At 34.9% G+C, this 22,701-nt stretch overlaps 1 long non-coding RNA gene across 15 annotated transcripts in view; it reads left to right on the top strand.

Moving 5' to 3' along the window:
* The window catches only part of LOC103163816, a 117,135-nt gene that overhangs the window by 39,256 nt on the left and 55,178 nt on the right, over positions 1-22,701 (top strand). For 8 of the 15 annotated variants that reach the window (XR_003482623.2, XR_003482628.2, XR_003482625.2 and 5 more), the window contains one exon: positions 3,619-3,711. This is a non-coding gene — a long non-coding RNA (uncharacterized LOC103163816). Of the gene's footprint in view, positions 1-3,618; positions 3,712-7,739; positions 7,814-9,648; positions 10,135-10,997; positions 11,412-22,701 lie in introns of those variants that run through there. The other 7 variants (XR_003482633.2, XR_003482619.2, XR_003482622.2 and 4 more) reach the window with 6 other exon arrangements.

Genomic DNA, 22,701 nt, shown 5'->3' with positions numbered 1-22,701 from the left:
ATGAGCATAGTAGTTTTAAATTTTTACATTTACAACTAAAACGAAAAACAAGAAAATAATTTTTATAATACCATTAATAATAGCATGCCAAATATCAGCGTTTGTAAATAGGCCTGATACAATTTTATTATTTCTATATAGAGAAAAATGTGAAGTATCATTAACAGAAATTAAAGGTATCATAATTAATGGGGACCTATAAAATATAATATGAAGAAAGCAAGTATGAGAAATTTCCTCACTCTCATCCATTTCAGCATTCTCACCAAGAGATTCAGAGTTTACATGTTATTGTTGTTTTGTTATCTTCTCAAACTGAATGAAAAAACACAAAATCAATATCTAAGTCATGCACGTTGATTAGTACAGTTGGCAAACCTGATATGCCAGATGTGATTTTAAATCTATGTGAAATAATTCATATTTTTAAAATATATAAAAATTTAGTGAAATAAGAATCTTGGTGAAGTGTATATATTTTTTTAACCAAAGTGGTTCTATGGGAAGGAAATTTTGGGCTTTTTAATAAATTCTATTATGTTTTCAGATTTCATATAAAGAGAGGGAACATTTGAAGTGTACTTCAAATATTACAAAAACCATATTGTGTTTGATAATAGATCAAACATGAAAAAGCAAAGAATAACTCTAGTTATATGGAGCATAGTTATAATTTTGTTGTAGGAAATCTTTAAATGAGAGAACAGAACCTGTAAAGACATACTGATGTAGTGTTAACTATACTAAATTGATAATACTAGAATAAATCCAAATGAAGATGACACTAATAAAGTTTAGCAGCACTAATCAAGGAGACCAAAGATTCTCTGATAAAAGGATGACTTTAGACCAGAATAAGAAAGGATTCAAGATAAGACATGCTCATCTTAAAGCAATGCAAAACCTCATGGGGACACAAAATGGCATGAAAACCAACTTAAGATACCTACATTGATCAATGTTGGGCAAATTTTAGCAATAAAACAATTAGCTCAGTATAGTACTACCCCACAATGTATAAAATTTTTTTCCATGAGTCCATTCTGCTTATAAGTAAACATGAATTAATGTATAGTTTGGTAAGCAGAAAATCTGATGATAAAATATCGAATAATCAATGTAATGTAGACACGATGCCTTCAGATATGCAGCATAGCTCACAAGTCCTTAAATTTTGTGAGCAACACTGAGGCACCTTTCCAGTAAGATTTCTAAAGAAATTAAGTGGATAAAAAGAATAACTTCTCTTTGATTTTGGACAAACCTGCTTTGGCCTTGTGACCAGGCTAGACATCATCAGTTTAAGTCATCTTAACATTGTGTACCCTTGACAGGGTGTGACATGACTGTGTCTTTGTTCTATGGACTTCTTTGCTAAAACTATTATCCCATATAATCACGAGAAAGCCATCTGGTAAACTCAAACTAAGGCAAGCATTGTCAAATACCTGCTGTTTTCAAAACTCTCGATTTAATTACAATGAGTAATGTCTGAGAATAGGGTTTCCAGCAATGGCGCTTAAGGTGGGACAGTGACTAAATATGATACAGTATTCTGCTTAAGGTTCAGAGAAAAAATCCTCTAATGTTTAATTATATGTTTTTGGAATGACAAAGAATTGCTATTGCAGCACCTATGTTGTAGAAAACTTTGGTCACATTCTTGGGGATGAAGCCATGAAGAAGCCTTTCAAAGCGAAAGGGGACTAAATTACAAAAGATATAATACTGATTGTTAGAAATCTGTTTGGCATTGGTCCTATCACGTAAATGTCTATAGCATTGCTATATAAGTTTTCTCTTCACATATACTTCTTTGAAATGCTCTATCTTAATGCATGAGAGAGGGACCAAGCCCTGCCCCAACAAATTGTGCCAGACTATGTTGACTTCTCATGGAAACCCTTACCTTTGAGGAGCAGAGGACTGGGGGTGGATGTTGGAGGAGGTGAGGAGGTGGGAGGATGGGTAGGAGGGAGAACTGTGGTTGGAATGTAAAATGGAAACAAAAACTGTAAAAAATGGGGAAAAAGGGTAAACCTTTCACAGAAACCTATACATACATGAGAGGTATTGAAAGAATGTTACTCTAGGACATTAGAAAATCGTTAACAAAGTTCCTATCTTAGGTAAACACCTAGTATTAACTTCACAGTTAATTTTATCTGGGTCTGACATGAATTATTTCATCTTGGTCTTATCAACTTTCACACATGAGCAAGGCATGGTAGCTCATTTGTGTAGTCATGGTATACTTGAGAGGCAGACAAAAGAGAACTGGATCCAATGTAAGTCCAGACTGAAATAAACAAACTACATTACATGACAGTCTGCTCTGTATATCTGAAAGCATGATTATGAAAGCATAAAGTAAGAAGTATTATAAATACATTACTTTTATAATATTGATGGATTAGCTGTGATAAATACTTTATTACATACAACCAAGTTTTAAACAGCATCATACACTAACAACTTACTATTTTTCTGTGAACTAAAAATGCTTTACAATTAAAACTTGCTATAATGTGGTATCCATGATACCATTTATATAAAATCAGTTGAAATTGATCTCCAGTATTTATTTATTTATTTATTTATTTATTTATTTATTTATTTATGCTTGTATGTTAAGATATAAGGGAGAGAAAATAGTGATTTTCTTAAGGTGGTAATCTTCTGAAAAGGCTACAGAGAGCAACAGGGAGATGGAATGAAGTAGCCCACTAGAATATGGGTAATGATTTTTTAAACAATTTTATCATTTGTTTAATTATTTCTGCATTTATTTATTTATATATTTATTTATTTGTGTTTAAGCTTTGTTTGATGTGTTACCATGCAGCTTTTGTGCCTGTGCATGCTCCCTGGTGTGTGTGTATGGGGGGTGTATTATGTCAGTGGACAACCAGTGGGAATCAGTTCCCTTTTCCTGTGATAGTATTTTTGGGGGAATTGAAAATGTGACATCAAGGCTTAGAGCTAAACTTCCTTACCAACTTAGCCATTTCATTGGCCTATGATTTGTCTTTTGACCACCATAGTAGTAATATTCTTTCTTTCATAGTAAATAAATTAGTTGTAATTTTGTATGTTTCTCTATGTTTATGTCTTAAATGTAGGACATAATCAATGACTTCACACAAACATACACACAAACACACACACACATACACACACACACACACACACACACACACACACACACACACACACGTTATAAAAATTCAGTTAAAATAATAAAATAAGAAGTACATGGTGGGTAAACTTGGTGAAAACTATAATTCTAGGCTGGAGAAAAAGCCAGCAACAATCAGTGCTACAACAAGGTAATAGTTTGCACAGTTGTAATATGTGAAGTAAATGCTACTCTGTCTCTGATTTTCTCTTCTAAAATCCACATTCATTGTCTAATTCTGAGAAAATATAAAACAAGTTAAAACAGATGGATATAAAAATATCCTAATGGTGCTTTTTGGCTGAATATCTGTCCATCTCCCATCTACATGTCTGTCTCTCATCTTTCCATCCATATATAAAGGATGGTGCATTCCTGAGGTGTGGTAAGATTCCAGCAAATGATTTCTATTTACCATGATGCATCTGATGTTTTCCCAGGCACTATATCATCAACAGCCGAGGGCTGTGTGGGGAAGAGGGCTTGCAAATGCCTCCCACAGAAATCCTGCTTTCTCACTTAAGAGCTAAAAGGTAAGAGTATACCACACAAGACCCTGAATAAGATTATAAAATGACCATTTGGAAAGTTCCTTGGGTTAAGGAGGCAGAGATTATCTAAAATGGATTTAAGATTGGTGTACTAAAATTGGTATACATAAGATTCATTGTATAATTTGGCAAGATTTTAAGATAGGGAAGTTCCAAATTGTGTGTAAACAAAATCTTTTGTTTGTATTTATTAAATTCACCTCATAAATTTGATTATATTACATAAAATAAAATGTATTTTGACTTAAGATATAATAATATATACAGATATAAAATTTCAAAGAGAACACTCAACGCCGAATCTTTAATTTTCTCACTTGTGGAAAGCAAACACATAAGAAAAATCCCATGATTTTGGCTCTAGATTTGTCAAATACAGACAAATACTGAAGAATTATAGCAACTTTGTCTTGGGAGTATATCTTTTTAGATATTTGCAATTCCTATTTTTAAAAATCATTTTAAGTGTCATAATTCATATGCCATGATGAAATGCTTTAGCAACTTAGATTTGTGAAATCTTCCCAAAGCTTTGTCATTTTGAAAGTTAGTTTTCATTAAATTCAAGATAACCTAAATTGTTCATTAGATTTTGTTTGTTTGTGAATGTGTTGTAGGGATAATCTCAATGTTACTTGGAATTAGCTAAAAATTAAATTTAAGAGCCTAGTGTCTGATGGCATGACTATGGTCTTAATGAACATCTAACATACTTAATGTGTTAGGAGAGTAGAAACTTTTAAAAATGTTGCTCTCAACCTGGATTTTAATTGGTCACAGTTTTCAAAGCAGTAGTGTGAGTGTCATCAATCCAAGTAGATTTATTCCCCCAAAACTGTGGGGGAAGGTCTTAGATTGAGTTTATAAACTTGCCTGCACATAGATATACTAAGCTATGAAAACAGGTAAGATTGTTCAAGAACAGAAAATAAGAATAGACAGAAAACCTAGGGTCAAAACTATGAAGAAATCCATACCTTAGAATCAGCAAAATGGATATGGAATTGAAGTAGGAAAAGAACAATAGTTACAGACAATCTGATATCTGATAAGCTCAGAGAAAGTATTTTGAGAAAGATGAAGACACATGCCAATTCTGAAGTTAGGAGTTCAAATATGACTAGAAGTAAAAATCTATCGGTCAATTTAGCAATGAGATGTTCTTGACAATTGAGGTCAGAACATGTTCACTGCCCTGACAAAGTACTGAACCAGGTAATAAAAGACTGGAAAAATATTGAAAGTGAAAGGAATTGAGCTATCAATATCAGTGAGAATATATCTTATACAAAATGTCCTCTATAAGTCTGTTCAGAAGTAGTCAGAGAAAATTCTAGAAGGTTCACTGACAATTTCTATAATCTTCATCTAACATGGCATGGTCATATGCCATGGATTGGTCTTTGTAGTGGAAACAGACTGTAGACATCTGCTCATCAGTGAGAGAAAGAACAAAGCTAATTATCTGAGTATTTAAAAATCAAGCTTCTGGTGAGACAAAATATGGCCTAGACTAGGTTAAAATCTGTCTGAAGTTTGACATATATTTTATTAGTTTTCTTTCACTAGATTGTTTTATAAATAATAAAGGTTCCCATAGCAAGCAAAAAGAACATAACTCTTTTAGCCAAGATGAAATGTGTGGATAATTTTAAGAGAAAACCTCTTATAATTGATCATAAACTCTTAACATATGTAAAGAAGGCAATGGTGACTAAGATTGGGAGGAGATGGCAGAGCAGTTGTGTTGAAAATTACTATTAAATACTGAAAAGAAAAACATCTTCAAACCATCTTACTGTTCCACATATGAGGATGCATGCTTACTAACTTGATGTTTTCAGAACATCAGGGAAAAACTCATTACTATTCAAATATCTCTGCTCCATTACATTTAGATGGTGCCCAAATACAACTTAAGCCATTATTTTAGCAGATGTAGCCATACAATCCTATTGTAGATTTCTATCCATTGAAGTGAAAATTTACATTCATGAAACATGTTCAACACTGCCTGGTGTGTTACAAATAGGGCATGCATGGGTGTAGGGCTGTTAAAATGGAAAGAGGAGCTGTTGGAGATATTTCCTCTAGAGAAATTTTGTCAGTCAAGAGGAAGATGCCAGCAAGTATTGGAATCAAACAGTGTTGTTGTGGACGTCATTTTAAAGATTAGCTTTTCGCTAGTAGTGAGAGCTGTATTAAAAGTCATAATATTGCTAAAATAATGTTTGATTTGGAGCAGCCCTTCTTAATTTGCTACTATTCTCTCAGTTGGAGCATTGATCATGGTATAATTGCGGCTCCTTTTGCTTCCGATTGTGTGTTCCCATTCATTTTTCCTACAGGCAGCTTTCAGCCACATGGATAATTATATCTAATTTCATGAGTCTCCCATTCAGATTGTGATGACTAAATGGGATCTTTTGTTTTTCTGTGTTTTCTCCCTTGCTTGTTCTCCCCCCATGAATCAAAAATTTTGACAGAAAATTAGTTGTTCATTTTTAAAAGGTATTATTTCACATAATAAATTCTCAGATCTGGTGAAAATGTTATTTTATAAGAAGCATTGGTCGCTGACTCTACTTTCATGCTAGAAGACAGATAATTGTAATATTTCTAATACTGTTAATTAAAGTTTACACAGGTTTTGAAAATGACAAATGTGCAGGATATTTTTAAATAGTCCCCTAGATGAAAACCGTTGTCTGCTCAGTCTTCATAAAACCAATCACAAGATACATATTTAGAGAAGAAATATCTGCACATATGGATTAGTGCATATGTCATTCTATAAAATTACTGTCAAAATGCAAGATGAGAATTACTAGAAAAATACATCAAAATTATTATTTTTTTGAGAAAGTTAGTGATCACTCCCAGGCTCCACTGCAGTCAGTACAGAGCTTCCTGGAAGCAAGAACAGCAGGAGCCAGCTAATGAGGCAAGTCACCCTTTATCATCACTGTGCTTAGCCTGATTTAGTTATCTGAATCAGAATGACAGACTCAGGAGGAAGGCTCCTGGGAACTTGACTGAAAATGTTATGTTGATGTAACCATGCATTGATCAGTCTGGTGGAGCGATTCTTAGTCTCCATGCCAACAAGAAAAAGAAACAAAAAATACTGGGTTAAAGGGTGTGCTTTAGGAAAAAGGATATTGGGCAAGATATTTGCTTTAGAAACAGGCTGAGTTAAACATTGAAATAAGCTTCATGCCCTGACCAACTCAGGGCTTCTCAACACATAAGAGGTTTTATAAAGTAATTTCAGCTTGTCAGGAACAATTTTCCTCTTTCCCTTTAGGATTACTTATAACTTTAGCTTTCGAAACTATAACCCACGTTATTGGCAACCTATTAACTTTATTCCACTGTGAAAGCCGAAGGAATTAACTCTTTCTGTTCTCCCCTGAATCCACTATAGACAGCTGTTTTATTAAGTGCTCTTGACACATATGTGGTTAAGAGCCTTGATAGCTGTGTACTAAAAGTAATAAAAGATGCTAATCACCAAAGGGAAATAGTAGTTATTGACAAATGTTCTGATTGTTGTTCTTCACTAGGAGAAAGGCTTGTTTTACTTACTTTATTTTTTTAAGTCAGGTAGTTAGACAGACTTCTCTTTTTCCTGATGGCGAAACTAGCAACAATAAAAACAAGGTTAAGGGTGCATACAAACCTCACTCCATAAAAGACAGTAATAGTGAAGATAGTTTATAACAGAGGGTTTTATGGTGTTAAACACACAAATTTCCTTCACATTCAATAAACAGAACAAAGAAGAGAGATACCCACACATGTTCTTCCTTTGGCATACTGGGTTTATTTTATGCGTGTGGGTAGAAATGTGCAATATGTCTCTATTTCCTTGAAGTTTTTTAGGTTGATTTAGTTGTCACATTATGATATAACAGTTTTCTGAAATGATCCAATTTAATAAAAAACAAAATACAAAAAACCCTTACTTTCTGCTTCTTTCAACATCCTCTACACATTGCCAAAACAAGTGCCCAGCTGTATAAATGAATGAAATAAGAGCCCACAGGAAGCCAAAATCCTAATTTTAACCACATGCTGGATGGTAAGAGAATTTATCTTTTGCATCCAAAGTTTTTCTTTCCATTTAAATAGCAACACTGCTTTGGTGGTGATTTTCCTCCTCTTATGAATGTTTCAGTACTTAATCCCTGCTGAGTATAGTCACAATGTTTAGCACTCATAGCCCACCTATTACCACCTTGTGGTTGTATGAATGAGAGATGTTCCCCAGAAGTTCATGTTTTTGAACATGATGGCAGTGCTTTAGGGGAGGCTGTGGAATCTTTAGGATGTTGAGCCTTGATGGAGACACTGTAACACTGAAGGCAAGGTCTGAGGATTGTATAGCCTCACTCGTTTTCTTGTTCTGCTTTCCTGCTTTCTGAACATGAATGAAAATATGATCAGGTAACAGCCTGCTCCTGTTGCCACACCTCCATGCTGTAATGGAGTCTATTCCTTTGGAAGTATAAGCTAAAATAAAACCTTCCTTCTTTAAGGTGCTTTTGTTAGGATATTTTATCACAATAGATAAGTAGCTAATACAATTTACATTCTAGACACACTCTACAACAGGTACTTAGAGGCCATGACTTCCCAATCTTTTTGCAATGCAGGGATCACCAACCAGTTTCTAAAGAGCTCTAAAAGTATTCTGGACAAATAACAGGGGAATGAATGGTCTACCCAAAACCAAGCATCTGGATAGGGAGCTTGGTTGTTTTATGCTACTCTGCATTCTGATCTAAGCACAAGTTTGTTTTTAGTGGCCTGAAACCCAGATGCTTGTTACCAATAGCATCCACATGCAATAAAAATAGTCCCTATATCATGTTTTATGTGGACCATACCAGACAAATTCTATCAGGCCATTCTAGATAACTTAATCTTTCCAAGGACTGTTCATCTACTATCATGCTTGAGATATATTCATTGTTATTTAATTTCCTTAGTTAAACATAGTGCTCCTTAGCCTCATACTCTCTTTATAAAGCAGCCCTGGTATTGTCACTTGAGTACAGTAGAAAATCTACTATCTATTCAGCCAAAACATGTTGAATGAGACAATATGGTGGGCCACTGTAACAATAAAAAAACGTTCCTTCCAGGAGGAACAATTTACTAACTGGCCTGACAACCTCACATAGGAAGGGAAGGAAACAATAGCATAAAGAATAAAATAAACAATGCCTTGCTTGAGCCCAACACCCAAGATGCCATCACAGAAAAAAAAAAAAAAAAAGCTAAAAGCAAAGCAATCCTTTAAGCTGTGGAGGAGACTGTCTTTCCTGAGTGGAGATAACAGAATACAAAGACTGCATCTTCCATATGGAGGCAATCAGTTTCAGTCCCAGGAGCTCTATCCTAGAAGAAGTTGGTCAGTTAGTGAAGAGAGGAGGGCACAGTCCTGCAGCCACAGTAATCCACTGTGACCTCCCTAGGAAATATTCTTAACAAGTCATTGAACAGTGAAATTTAAAATTTGTACACTTTCTTGTCTACAAGTGTTATAGAAAAATATAGTCTTTCTATTTAAATAATTTATTTTTAATCCTGTCATCAACTATATAATTTTTAAAGAAATTGACACTTCTTTTACTATTACCTAGTTTTTTTCCTTATTTGCCCCATTTTGATTTTTTAGCTAAATTATGATTCAGCAAGAAAATTCTTTGTCTTTAGTTACTCTCTCTATAAAATGTTAATGGTAGTTTTCCTCTTTGAGTTCATGTTTATATAATAATGGGAGCAGATTTTGTAACTCACATCTCCACAGATACCGATTTCTAAGCAATTCAAATGATAAGTCATTGCTGTCTTATGTTTTTTTTGTGTGTGTGTCATCATGGCATTCCTGCTGCTTTGGACACTGCATAGACACCTTGACATAACAAGTATCTGCCTGTAAGAAACATTTCATTCATGATGCAACTCTTACACCTGCCTAGGAGATTGTCCTTCCAGCCATGACTACTCTAGGCAACTAACCAGCACACACCTAAGAAGATACTTCTCTGCAAGAGATATACATCTGTGAACTCTAGGTCTCTATGACAATATTCACTCAGGATTGGAGGGATAACATCCATAGGGATCCATCACAAGGCATGTGATTGACAAAATTTGAGGCTACTGATTCGCTTTTATGCAAGTCTAGTAATTGATGGAAAAGGTAACCATGAAGTGATCGTCGTAATTTTAATTTACACACAGGACAGAATCTGCTTTATTCCATCCATATAAGCAGTTTTCAGTATTGTCATGCTAGTATCGGGGGTGGGGCTTACCCTATGCATGTTCTCTGATCCTGATGTTGTAGCACTGAGCTCTGAAAAGCTGTATTACAGAAGGCCTGTTTCCCTATTTTGCTTTTTATTATGAGTGATACATGTGGGATAGGTTGTATAAAAGAACAGACAAAAACATAGAGCTTCAGTGCAACCTAAGATGTGAAGATGCAGCCACAAGTTGCAGACATTTACTGACAGATAATAGCCCTGAAACCCAGAGCTTAGAGCTATAATGTTGGTGAGGAGGTAGTTTTGACGGAGACAATGAGCAAAGGACTAAAGCTTCATACCTTAACTCTTGTAATTGGATGTTGATGCTCTAACTCTAGGATAATAAGCCTTTGCTTTGAGCTATAAGCATCCACCTAAAAAAATGGAACCATATACCTCCAGTTCTCAAGGATTAGAATTATAAGCTTCTGGAAGCAGAAACTTAATGTATGACTCTTTAGATTCAGGACCATCCAATATCAAAGTAACTGATGTGCATTTAGTTTTAATTTCTGTCTGGGTATGACAAACAAAATCCTAGCCATTCCTGACAGCAAAGTAATTTGGATGACATTACTGTATGTTCATGTGTTGCTTTGATAGAAAATGGTACCTCCATCAGCATTTTGAGTGCAAATTGACTTAATACTTTAGTTTAGAAATTCATTAAGATATTTCCAGAAACTCAGATTGGATGTGACATCTCAAGTTTGTGAGAAGAAAAAAAATGCTAGATTATTCTATTCATCGTTATTTCTATCCTGGGAGGATATTTCAATGTTTCACTGGAACAATGGTACTTACAATCAAGCTTTCTATAGACACACATGTAATTTACACTATTTGACTTATTTTACTGTCAAGCTGAAAAAAAAACACATTGTTATTTATTCTATTGTACCTGTATAAACATTACAAGAAAAGATATTTTATTTTCCTTTTCAGATATCTGATAAATAAAAAAAATCTCTACTGCAGAACAACATAAAAATCCAATATAATACATGGAGCTTATATGAGATTTCAAAAAATATTACTTTGCCCCTCTTACCTACAACAGTGCATGGGAACTTAAAGTTGAGTTTGAATCTAGACTGTGTAACCATTTAGGTGTGCTAAAACAGTTAATATTCTTTCTAAAAGCATCTATTCAATTTCACTGTGGATCAACTTTTAATTGGGTATATGCTTGCTTAAAGATATTGTTCACTTGGCATTCCTTGCTGCATTCTAACCACTCTTTATAAAAAAGAGAAACGTTTGCTTTTCTTAAATTGCTCCTACACTTGTTAACTCCTCAGATTCAATGTATGCATTCATGTTTTGCATTCAGTATTCTAAAAGAGGGAATGAAAACCATCTTGACAGATTATTTTTCCTTGGAGGATTTTGGTTTAAGTCTTTATGCAAAGAAGAATACTAGATTAATGATAACTGAGAAGCAAGAAATATTCCTTCTGGTCTCTGAGCAGTGAAATGACACATGGTAGTGTGTGCCATCATGTAGACTCCTCAAATCCCAGCAGAATTTCAAAGACTTGAATCTCACGGCGTTGTGCTTTTTCTAGTTCAGGAATGGCATTTTAAGGATTTCAGCTTGATGGTCCGCTACTGAGGAACACTGTTTTAAAGCTTCATTTTACTCTACAGATTTAAAACATAGTAAAGATATTTTTAAAAATGATGGTGGGGGGGCTAAGTAAACTCAAATTTTAATGTATGTGTGCATGCGTGTGTGTTTGTGCCTGTATGTGTATGTGTGTATGTGTGTGGTATGGCTGAGATATATGTGTGTGCATGCATGTGTGTGGCAAATGCATGTGTATGTGTGTGCATGCATGTGTTTGTATGAGTATATACATGTATGTACATGCTGAGAGTCTTGTTTGTAAAAATAAATATCCTCCATGGATATTGAGCTATTCTGTACTGTCCATCCCATACTAGCACTCCAGTTTTCTTGATAGCTCTAATTTTGATAATGCATGTATCTAGTCAAAAGTTCTTGGTGGGGCAAATTAAGATAATTTTTGGTTTGATCTGTATTCCAAAAGAAATTGTGCTAACGTGAATTAGCTTCAGTTCTTACTTATCAGATAGAAAATATTTGAGCAAACCTCTCCAGTTACAATATATTCAAATAATTTATTGAGCAGTATCTGAAACTAGATTTTTGTTTTTTTCCAGAGAATAAAGACATCAGATTTTTCTGGTACACTAGCTGTTTTGATTCTAAATTAAAAATAAATATGTAATCTAAAATCTTAAAACTATCTAATAGTTTGTATACTCCAATAATCACTTCATCTTTAATGTGGAGGTGACAATAGTTTGTCATCAAATAACTTCAATGAGAAGCAACTGAGTTTACATGTAGGATGTTATTGTAATACTTCTTAACTCAAAGAGATGGATAGTAAAAAAATTCATTACTTATTGATACTCTCAATATAAGTGATATAAAATAAAAATTTATTAAAGCAGGTGAATTTAAAGGTTCTTTATTTTTTCTTCTAATATTAAAATTAGAGTAGCTAATGCTTAGCTACATTCACAAATTGTTGACCTACTAAAACAGACTGGCAGGATACAGTGCAAAGTTAATCGTTAATGGCTCACCGTTTTGTTCCCTAATGCCATGGGTATGATATCCGAAATCCTCTACATTCTCCAACATCCATCTCTAGGTCACCAGCATTTTCAACAGACAATCTTTGCAGGTATCATTTGGATTATAGATGATCCTCAAAGACTGGTTGTTAAACTATGAAAGCAGTAAATTATTTAAGAGTTTGAGCTCAGGCAGGAGGAAGCTTAGACATTGTGAGCAATTCTCTATGGTCATCCCAGCCTATGTCTGTCCTGCTCTTCACTTCAGAGCATACACAGTGTAAACAGGCTTCTGTTCTGTAAGTTTTCCATGATGCACTGAGTTATCCTAGCCTCCAGTGATGGAGTCAAATGACCGTGGATAGAAACCTCTGAAACTTTGAGACAAAATTAAACTCAGTAACTCCCTACATTGTTCTAGGACTGATCTTCTCTATAACTTTCTTCTCCCCTTCAGTTACACTATCAGATTTTTTAAGTTAAGATATGTATGTATTACTATAGTGAGGAAACTCAGAGACTGCTAGTCAATAGCAAGTTTTATTCTATAATTTTACCTAATAAAATTTTCCAGATTGTGCTTCAGAGATGTTCCCACTTAAATATATTTTATTAAGTTTAACAAACTATTAGATAAACCAGAGAATATAGCAAATACAGTAGGATAGACATGATTTTTATGAGTCAGAAACATACTATAAGTGAATATTTGTGCAACAAATAAACTTTAAATAATGTTTTCAAGTTTTTAAAGAAATGTTTAGTGTCTACAGGGAAGAACATATCCAAGCAGAGGACATTGCAGCCATCTAAACAGAACTACAAACATCAGAGTTACCTTTAGATGTCCCTTAATAAGAGACAAATCATTCTTTGAAGTTAAAAATCAAAGAAGATTCCTCATAGAATGAAACACTTTAAAATGTAACAAAATAATCTTGCTTAAAAGCAACAATTTTTGCCAACTAATTATTATGTGACTCAATATAGAACTTGGAATTTGTTCCATCATCAACACTGGAGTTCCCTATAGTTAGTCTACTGTCTTGATAGGGAGCTGAAGGATTTGTTTGTTCACAGCCAAAGTCAAAATACAAAACACATTCAGTACTGGAAATCTGTACAGTAATGCGTTTGATCATGTGCCAGCTATGTTTGCTTCAGTGTTCTTCTCAGTCTTCATGGATCTGTGCCTTTCCACCTACACATTCTTATTTATATCCCTTACTTATTAACCATTTGATTCCAGAATGAGTATTTTTACACAAAAGCATAAACTACCACCAAAACAAGTATATTTCTGATACCAAAATTTGCTCAGCAATATGTCACAAAAACATTCAGTATGCTTTCATTTTTAGAATACTCCATGTTTTAATTTCACAAGATATCCCACTAGAGTCTTATGGTAAAGAACCAACTAGAAAAGTCCCTCACATAACACAAGAAAGTAAAAATGGAAACCTTTTTTGAGTTATATATAATGGATTCTGGCACAGGTTTTGACAGGCAATAATCCAATTCCAGCACTTAAAGCCTTCCTGTCCCACAGAGGGAAACAAACACAGAAAACCTTATAAAAATTGCAGCCCAATAAGGAATCTCACTAAAATAAAGACACATGATCATAAGGTTGGCGGCTACTTCCCTCTCAGACACTCCCTTGTGGAAAACAGAACAACAGCAGAGGGCAGAATGAAATAGCTAGGTACAGGGATGGGCAGGTCAACAAGGTACTAAAAGAGCCCCCATGAAGAACCAGGTAGATGAAAACCAGGCCACTAACTTATGGAAATTTCAGCATCATCATTTGCCTGGTAATGGGCATCTGTGGAGAATAAACCTTAAAAGCAACCTAGTTCTAGGCAGACTGAAATGAAGGCTCTGTGCTCGGTTCCAAGTGTCTAATGCAGCAGACTTAGTCAAGCTTTCAAGAAACATGGTGGGTGGGGTTACTGCTAAAAGTACAAAAAAATTTACTTGAAGAAACAAGGCAAATGTCAGATTCTATGCTGGCAGACAGAGAGTTAAATAATGAAATAATGAAATGATTAATTTTTGTATGTAAAGTAAATAATATTGACATATAAAAGCACCAGATAAAATATGATGATGGACTTTATGATATCTACCTTTGTGGATCATCTTAACAGGGCCACAGGGAACTTGGATGCTTATTTGAGCATTGACTTTAATGTTATTTTGATGGTGCTTTTTTGAAATAGTCAATATTTTAAAAAGCATATCAGATTTCTCTTCATAATATTGGTGGTTCATGTGTAATCAATTTAACATATGAATATATATTTTATTCTGTGTCTCAAGAGAACACTTTTGTAGACCTTTTCATTGGGTACTTATAATAATAGTCCTTGTGCATTTACATCAAATTCATTAAAATTATTTGAAAGATGTATTGTCATTGTATTGCTACCTGCTTCTGATGATGCTAATGACATCAGCCTTTACCATATTCTCTTACATCATTGCCTTTTATATTGTTTCCTAGATACATTACCTCATTTTGTCAATTCTCTCAACCAGATATTGATTCATACTTATTGAATAATATTTACTTAGCAGTTTTTCTCCTAAATAGTGGCAAGAGAAGTCAGAAGCATTCTGGATCCCTGAAAAGCTGTAATACCACATATTAGTAATGCACAAAACAGCTGAAACAATCAATAAAACGCCACTTTATGAGAGGTACACTGACCAGCCCACAGAATGGGAAAACCAATCCCACATGTGACAGAGGGCCAATCACCAAAATATATAGTAAACTCAAGAACCTAGCCACCAAAACACCAAACAAGACAATTAAAAATTGGAGTGCAGAACTAAATAGAGAATTCTCAACAGAGGAATCCAAAATAGTTAAAAGACACTTGAGAAAGTGCTCAACATCCTTAGCCATCAGGGAAATGCAACTCAAAACCACTCTGGAATAACATCTTACTCCTGTCACAATGGCTAAAATCAGTAACACCAATGACAATCTATGTTGGAGGGGATGTGGAACTCTCCTCCATTGATGGTGGGATTGCAAACTTATACAACCACTTTGGAAATCAGTATGGCTATTTCTCAGGAAAATGGGAATCAGTCTACCTCAATATCCAGCAATTCCTCTCTTGGGCACATACCTAAAGAATGCACACTCATACAATAAGAACATAAGTTCAACTATGTTCATATCAGCATTATTTGTAATAGCCAGAACCTGGAAGCAACCTAGATGCCCCTCAACTGAAGAATGGATAGAGAAAATGTGGTACATTTATACAACGGAGTATTACTCAGTGGAAAATAAAAACAATGGAAACTTGAAATTCGCAGACAAATGTATGGAACTAGAAGAAACCATCCTGAGTGAGGTAACCCAGTCACAAAAAGACAAACATGGCATGTATTCACTCATATATGATTTTTAGACATAGAGCAAAGGATCTCTAGTCTACAATCCACACTACCAGAGGAGCTAGGATACAAAGAGGACCCCAAGAGAAGATTGCAAAGTCCCTCGATGAAGGGGATGGGGACAAGAACCCCTGACCAAAGTGGGAGCCCAGGGACAGGGAGAGGAGGGAGAGCTTTCATCCTTTTGCTGTTCCAAGCAGAAACAGAAACCCATAGCTAAGCCCTGGACCGCACTACGGAATTCAGTTGTGGAGAGGGAGGAGGGATGAACATAGGAGCCTAGATGGGGCTGGAAAGACCTGCAGAAATAGTGAACCTGACCTACTGATAGCATGGAGACCCTTTCCATAAAGCTGGGGAAACGGCAATGGGCCTAACTAGCCCTCTGAATGTGGGTGCCAGCTAGGAGGCCAAGATAGTGAATGGGACCTCTAATGGTGGAGCCAGTCTTTATCCCTGGATCCCAATATACTTTGGGAGCCCATTCCCTTTGGAGGGATACTATTGTAGCCTAGTTATAGCAAGGAGGGCCTATGCCCTCCCCCAAACGATTTGACAGACTTTGAGGGTCCCTGGTGGGAGGCCTCACTATCCACGGGATGTTGGGGGTGAGGGGAAGTGGTTTGGGGGGTTGGTGGGGAATATGGGAGGATGAGAGGGCAAGGGAATGGGGGTATGGATATGTAAATATGAGTAGTAATTACAGAATAAAAAAAGAAAAAATAGAGGCACACTGATAGGTGAGTAAACATGCCTTAAGCCACAGAAAATGAAGAGCCGGGAACACCAGGAGTGGTGTTTTAATTTCAGACCCCTCTCTTCTCAACACACATCACACATTCATATTGATAGACCAATATGCCATTTATTTTCATTCTTATGATATTTACTGAATGTTCTCCTTTTTAAAACATAACCTTCTCAAATCCTTAAATTTCAACAGAGATCTAAAGTATCTTATTTAGTTTTGTGTTGCTACAACAGAATAATGTATCCCAGTTAAAATGAGCTAATTTTATTCATGCTTTCAACTTGAGACCAAGACAGAAAGGTAGTGTTTGCTAAGAGATTTCTTGCTGCATAACTTGATGCCAGATATGACCAGAACAAGAAGGGAGGGTCTGCTTATTCTTAAAGAATATTCCTCTCATGCATATGGTTGTAAGACTTTCTTAGGAAATAAGAGCAAATGTCTGTCCATTCTACCAAAGTGGCAAACAATGAAATAATGAGTTCCTTTTAAATCTTGCTTCAAGAACCAGTGAGTTTATTTGGGTTTATCAAGGCAATGTGGTTAAGGATTTTGTTTTTTTCAAAAGCAAAGATAGATGCATATCTGGGAAAATAAAACAGCAACCAACCAACCAACTAAAAAAAAACACAAAAGCAAGTTTGAAGCATGTATGAAAGTCACTAAATCTATGTTCCTGGAGCTCCCACAATGAGTAGCAGGCTGCTCTTCCAATCACAGACTCATAAGCAAGTGTTACTGCTTATATAACCTTGAAAGTGGGTCTTGTGAATCATGTCTGACTATGTGTCTCTGCACCTACTACCATTTACTGTCAGAGGAAACCTCACTGATGACTACTAGACAAGGCACTGATCTATGAGTAGAGTAGAATGTCATTAGGAATTATTTAGTTATTTTGGCAGTTGTATATTTTCTGTTCTAGTTTTCTGGGCTATCCAGACTCTGGTTTCTGGCCATCCGGGTAGTGTAGGGTATGAGATCCCTTTTGTGGCATGGGCCTCAAGTTAAACCACACATTGGTTGGCCACTCTCACAAGTTCTGTACTACCATTGCTGCTTATTATGCATAACATGTATTCATTTAAAATCTTCGTACAATGTGTGTAAATGTGTATATATTCACATATATGTTTACACATATACTTCCAGTTATGAATTATTTAAGTTGCATAAATTTAAGATGCAAATTTAATCATAACCTATATTCAAATCATGACTTTATGGCTTACTTAATATACAAAATGATAAGGGCTGACAGCTGCAGCATTGAGGAGCAGGATTCTATTCAGAAATATTGTTGTATATACTATTGCTTACAATTTGAGCAATGAAACTCAACTTAAACCTAAGCCAATATCAGGTTCATCTGCAGATCTCATTAAAAACAGATTAATTCATTCTAACTTATACTTTCTGATCCATTAGTTTCCTACAATAGGGGCCAAAATTTGGCATTTCTGAGAAGTTTATAGATGATACTTTTGATTGATCACAGTTGGAACACATCTGTGTAGATTGACAGATAGCTTTAAAGATTTCTTAGTGTGATGTAAATCTTTACTTTGGGTCTAGAATACTATTATTTATTCTCAATTTATATAAGTAATCTCTGTTCAGATCAAAGGAGCCACCCCTTAGAAGCAGGTCAAGTACATTCTGTCCTTTGTGCCTTCTGCATTTTTTCCTTTGAATATTGCCTTTCTGGTTGAAAAACCCACTCTTTCATAATCTCTGCTGATATAATGCTCTCTTCATTTACTTCTGTCGTGTACATTAAATGTCTTTTGACTCTATTGTCCAGTGAATCCTTATTTCTTTCATGGAGTATTTCTTCACTCTGTAAAAGGTTTTCGTAGGCTCTCATCCACTCCCTCAGATTGGATTCATACACAAAGGAATTCATTATCTGCACTCACATCCCCAAATCAGGAGCTTTAGGTTTATGGCAAGAACTGACTTCCATTGATCTGAATATAGATATCCACAAATAAATAAGAAACAACATTTTCCAAATTAAATAACTGTTTTTAACACCCTCTGCCCAGTTCTTTGCTTTGGCTAACATTGCATGTACTCTGACCTACTATTTCTTTGTTTTGCAAACTTTGTTTTGGCTTTTCATGACATACCTTGGTATAAACACTGATTCTCACTCTTCTACTTAGTTTTACATACTAGGTTTCTTCAACCCAGCTACATTGTTTTGCTGTGTGAGATTTTTAGACCAAATATCATAGTTTCTGCTTTCCTTCCCTCCTTGCCCTCCCCTTAACTTTGTCATTCAAAGACACAGCAACTAAGCAATCACATAGACAAACCATTACAATGGTTAACTGGCTTCATACAAATATGCTTAAGCTAAAACACAAACTACAGATATGGAAGACTGAGATGGGTGATTTTTTAAGCTTGTAGACAAGTTTTTGGGAACATTTGCACATTTGAAAGTCACACTCAGTTAAAAAGCACATTCTTGTTTTCATGTAGGTAATATATAGTATTCTTTGACTACATGCCAGTCAAAATACACTCACTTTCCTTGTCTTAGACTATCATCTTTTCTGTTGTACTGAGAAATCTCATGTCTGTTTTAAGATTTCTAAGAGACAGGTGGTAGAAGACAGCCTATTTATTTATTTTTCATTTTTACATCCTGAAGGTAGTTTCTCCTTCCTCCTATCCTCATTCCATTCTGGCTTATTTATTCATTCATTTATTTGTCACATTTACGTTCCAAGGTAGTTTCTCCTCCCTCGTCTCCTCTCATTCCCTTCCCACACCCCCACCTCTAGCCTCAACAATCCACTCCGTTTCTGTTTCTGTTCAGAGGGAGCAGGCCTCCTATGGGTGTCAAAGCATGGCATATCAAGTTGAGGTAGTAATATAAGCTTTGAAATTATTATGTAAGTTCTTATGCATGCTTCTGATAAACATAATACTTTTAGATAGAGTTTTTCCCATTATTATAACGTTTCCACTCGTCATATGGGGATTTTACTCAACGGGAAAACATATGAAAATACTTGTTATTAATGTAAGTAAACAGATCAGTATTTTGAAAAGTCATTGTTTATTAAAACCAGTTTATAGTTAGATAAAAAGTTTTAAATAATCCCACCCTTAGTTTCTTTAAGTTGTCCACTTAATTAAACATAATCCTTTAAAACACATGTATAGAAGTGTTACCATGATCAGAACAACATTTTAAAGAAACCAGCACTGATTAGAGATTCATATAAATATATTGAAATTTGACCTTAGATGGCTTAGTCACTTTTAATCATCAAACATGTCACTTTGAATTTTTGTCTTATTGGTTCTTTGTATAACTTACATCATCCAGTAAATTTTTAAAGGCATGATTTTATTATATCTTATAAAATCTGTCTTTGAAAGAAGGGTGAGACTAGACACTTGATGCAACTGTAAGGCACTAGGAAGTGAATTTTGAAAAAGAGGTCTTCAGAGATTTTCTTTATATGGATTGACTTTTCCTTCTCCTTAACCATTCCTATTCTTTTATTCTCTAAACTCATTTCCAAACATTCTAAAGGACCCCTTCAGAAAGCTGAAACAGAATATCCCTGAAGGACGGAAAGCCTTTGAAAGCCTTCAAATAAAGAAGGAAATTCCCACTGGAAACAGGAGAATGCTTAAAGTCTTGTTCTCTGTTGCATGACCCGATGAAAGAGTCCTCTTTGGAAACAAAACTCTGTGAGTGTGTGTGTGTGTGTGTGTGTGAGTGTGTGTGTGTGTGTGTGTGTGTGTGTGTGTGTGTGTGTGTGTGTGTGTGTGTGTGTGTGTGTTTGTCTGTGTATGTGTGTTTGTGTGTGTATGTTGTTCATAAGCTAAAAACAGTGAACTCCTCTAAGGGTCTATAAAATTATTTCTTGAATAGAATATTTCTTTCTAATGTGGTTTCATTAGCTAAGGGTCAGTGGATAGAAAGGTGATAGTTAGCAGGGAAATTTAGAATTGAGAGTCAGGTCCTCAAAGGGAAAATAATGCACTTTAAGAAATTGCAAACATGTGGAACTTTTTAACAAGGGTTTACTTAAATTTATTTATATTTCAACTTGGTGGACAGTCTGTAATTATCATTGTTATGAAGTCCAGAATTTTACTTGCTTAATCATCATTACATATTTGTTTCCTTTCATCTGACTTATTTTTTCCATACCATTAATCATTTCCTCTTTTTAAAATTCTTGGAGAGTTTCATATATGCTTATAGTATGTGTTGATCAAAGCCATGCCTCTTTCAAATTCTTCTCCACTCCGCACCAACAATTTGTCTTCTTAATTTGGTATGTTCCTTCTTAAATGCCACTAAGTCCACTTCATGTTGGCTGGCTGTACATGGATATTACCTACTGAACTATTGTCACTTCTTCATTTTGCTTCTTAATTTTAGGTAAAATATTATCTCTTTAGGTTGCAGTGATTTCTTTCTTTTTCTTATGCTTTGCCACAGAGATTTGAAATGTGTGTTTTGTTACATTAAGATATAAGTTTCAATTTAATTGTTTAATTCAAATTTCAGAGAAAACCCAGATTCCCTAAACTATCAAGTTTTTCTTTCTGGCTCAGTGAAACTGAAAATAGGTTAAAGAACAATGTTTTATGCCTGGCCTAGAAGCACATTTGTTTTTAATTAAAATATCTTAGAAATTGTTATGGAATCTTTTTTAATGGACAACTGAACTCAAAATTGTTTGCTAATAGCTTTGATATCATTTAAGATCATTGTGAAATAAAATAATTTATTGGCTCATTTTAAACTCTGGATTTATTTACAGACCAAAAAAATCATTATTCCTAATACTTAGATTCCTTTCATATAGGTTACCTACTAAACAATGAATAATGAAGAGTTTTGTATAGTGTGATGTTTTGAATAGATTGTCTGCATAGATTTGTATTCTTGATTTCTTGGTCACCGGGGAGTAACATTTTAGGAAGTATGGCCCTCTTACAGTAATGTGGCCTTGTTGGATGAAGTGTGTCACTGAGGGTGGTCATTGGGGTCACATATGCTGCCAGGCCAAGTGGCTCATAGTTCTCTTCCTGCTGCCTGACAATCCAAATATAGTAGGAGCTGAGACTCCATCTCTAACAACATGTCTGCCTGAACACTGCTATGCTTTCTACCATGATAAAAATGGACTGAACATCTAAAAATGTAAGCCAGCCCTAACTGGATAATTTACTTTATAATAGTTGCCATGGCCATGATGTCTCTTCACAGTAATGAAACTCTAACTAAAATACATACTCAGTGTGCTGCTCATTTTGGCATATTCAATCCTGAAAGAATGAAATAGCAGGGTACTTTAAAATGCATCTACTATCACCCATGCTGTTTTTAAAAGATACCATTTCATATCTGTTATGAAGAAATCAAAATTTTTAGTATGACTCATTTCTAAAACTATTGAGCAAAAGGGGTATGATACATTCTAAATGTGAATTTTTAATTAATGATTAAAATTCTATCTATAAGTAAATCCAGCTAATGGTAGACTGAGAAGAACAAACCCTCATTTTCTCCAGGTAAACATTGTTTAAACAATATCTAGATGACTGCAGAAAATAAAAAAAAAAAAAAAACAATGAAAAGAAACTAACCACAATGAGTTTGGTATGAAATTTTTGGGATATCACAAGGACAGTCATAATCCATGTCCTAGTCCAATAATGTTGGAATTAGAAAGAGACTTGAAGGGGGCATTTAAATGAGTCCACAAGACCCAAGATAAATGACAATAGGAATTTAATAGGGAAGCACTAACCGCCACAGTATTCCTGTTCCAGAAGATACAGATTCTGACTTGTGATGTTCTTACCACCACCCAAAAGAGCAAG

The sequence above is a fragment of the Cricetulus griseus genome, chromosome 2, assembly GCF_003668045.3.
Source record: "Cricetulus griseus strain 17A/GY chromosome 2, alternate assembly CriGri-PICRH-1.0, whole genome shotgun sequence".
In the NCBI taxonomy this organism is placed as follows: Eukaryota; Metazoa; Chordata; class Mammalia; order Rodentia; family Cricetidae; genus Cricetulus; species Cricetulus griseus.
Note: the sequence above shows the minus strand (reverse complement) of the source record. Positions and strands in the feature narration are given on the sequence as shown.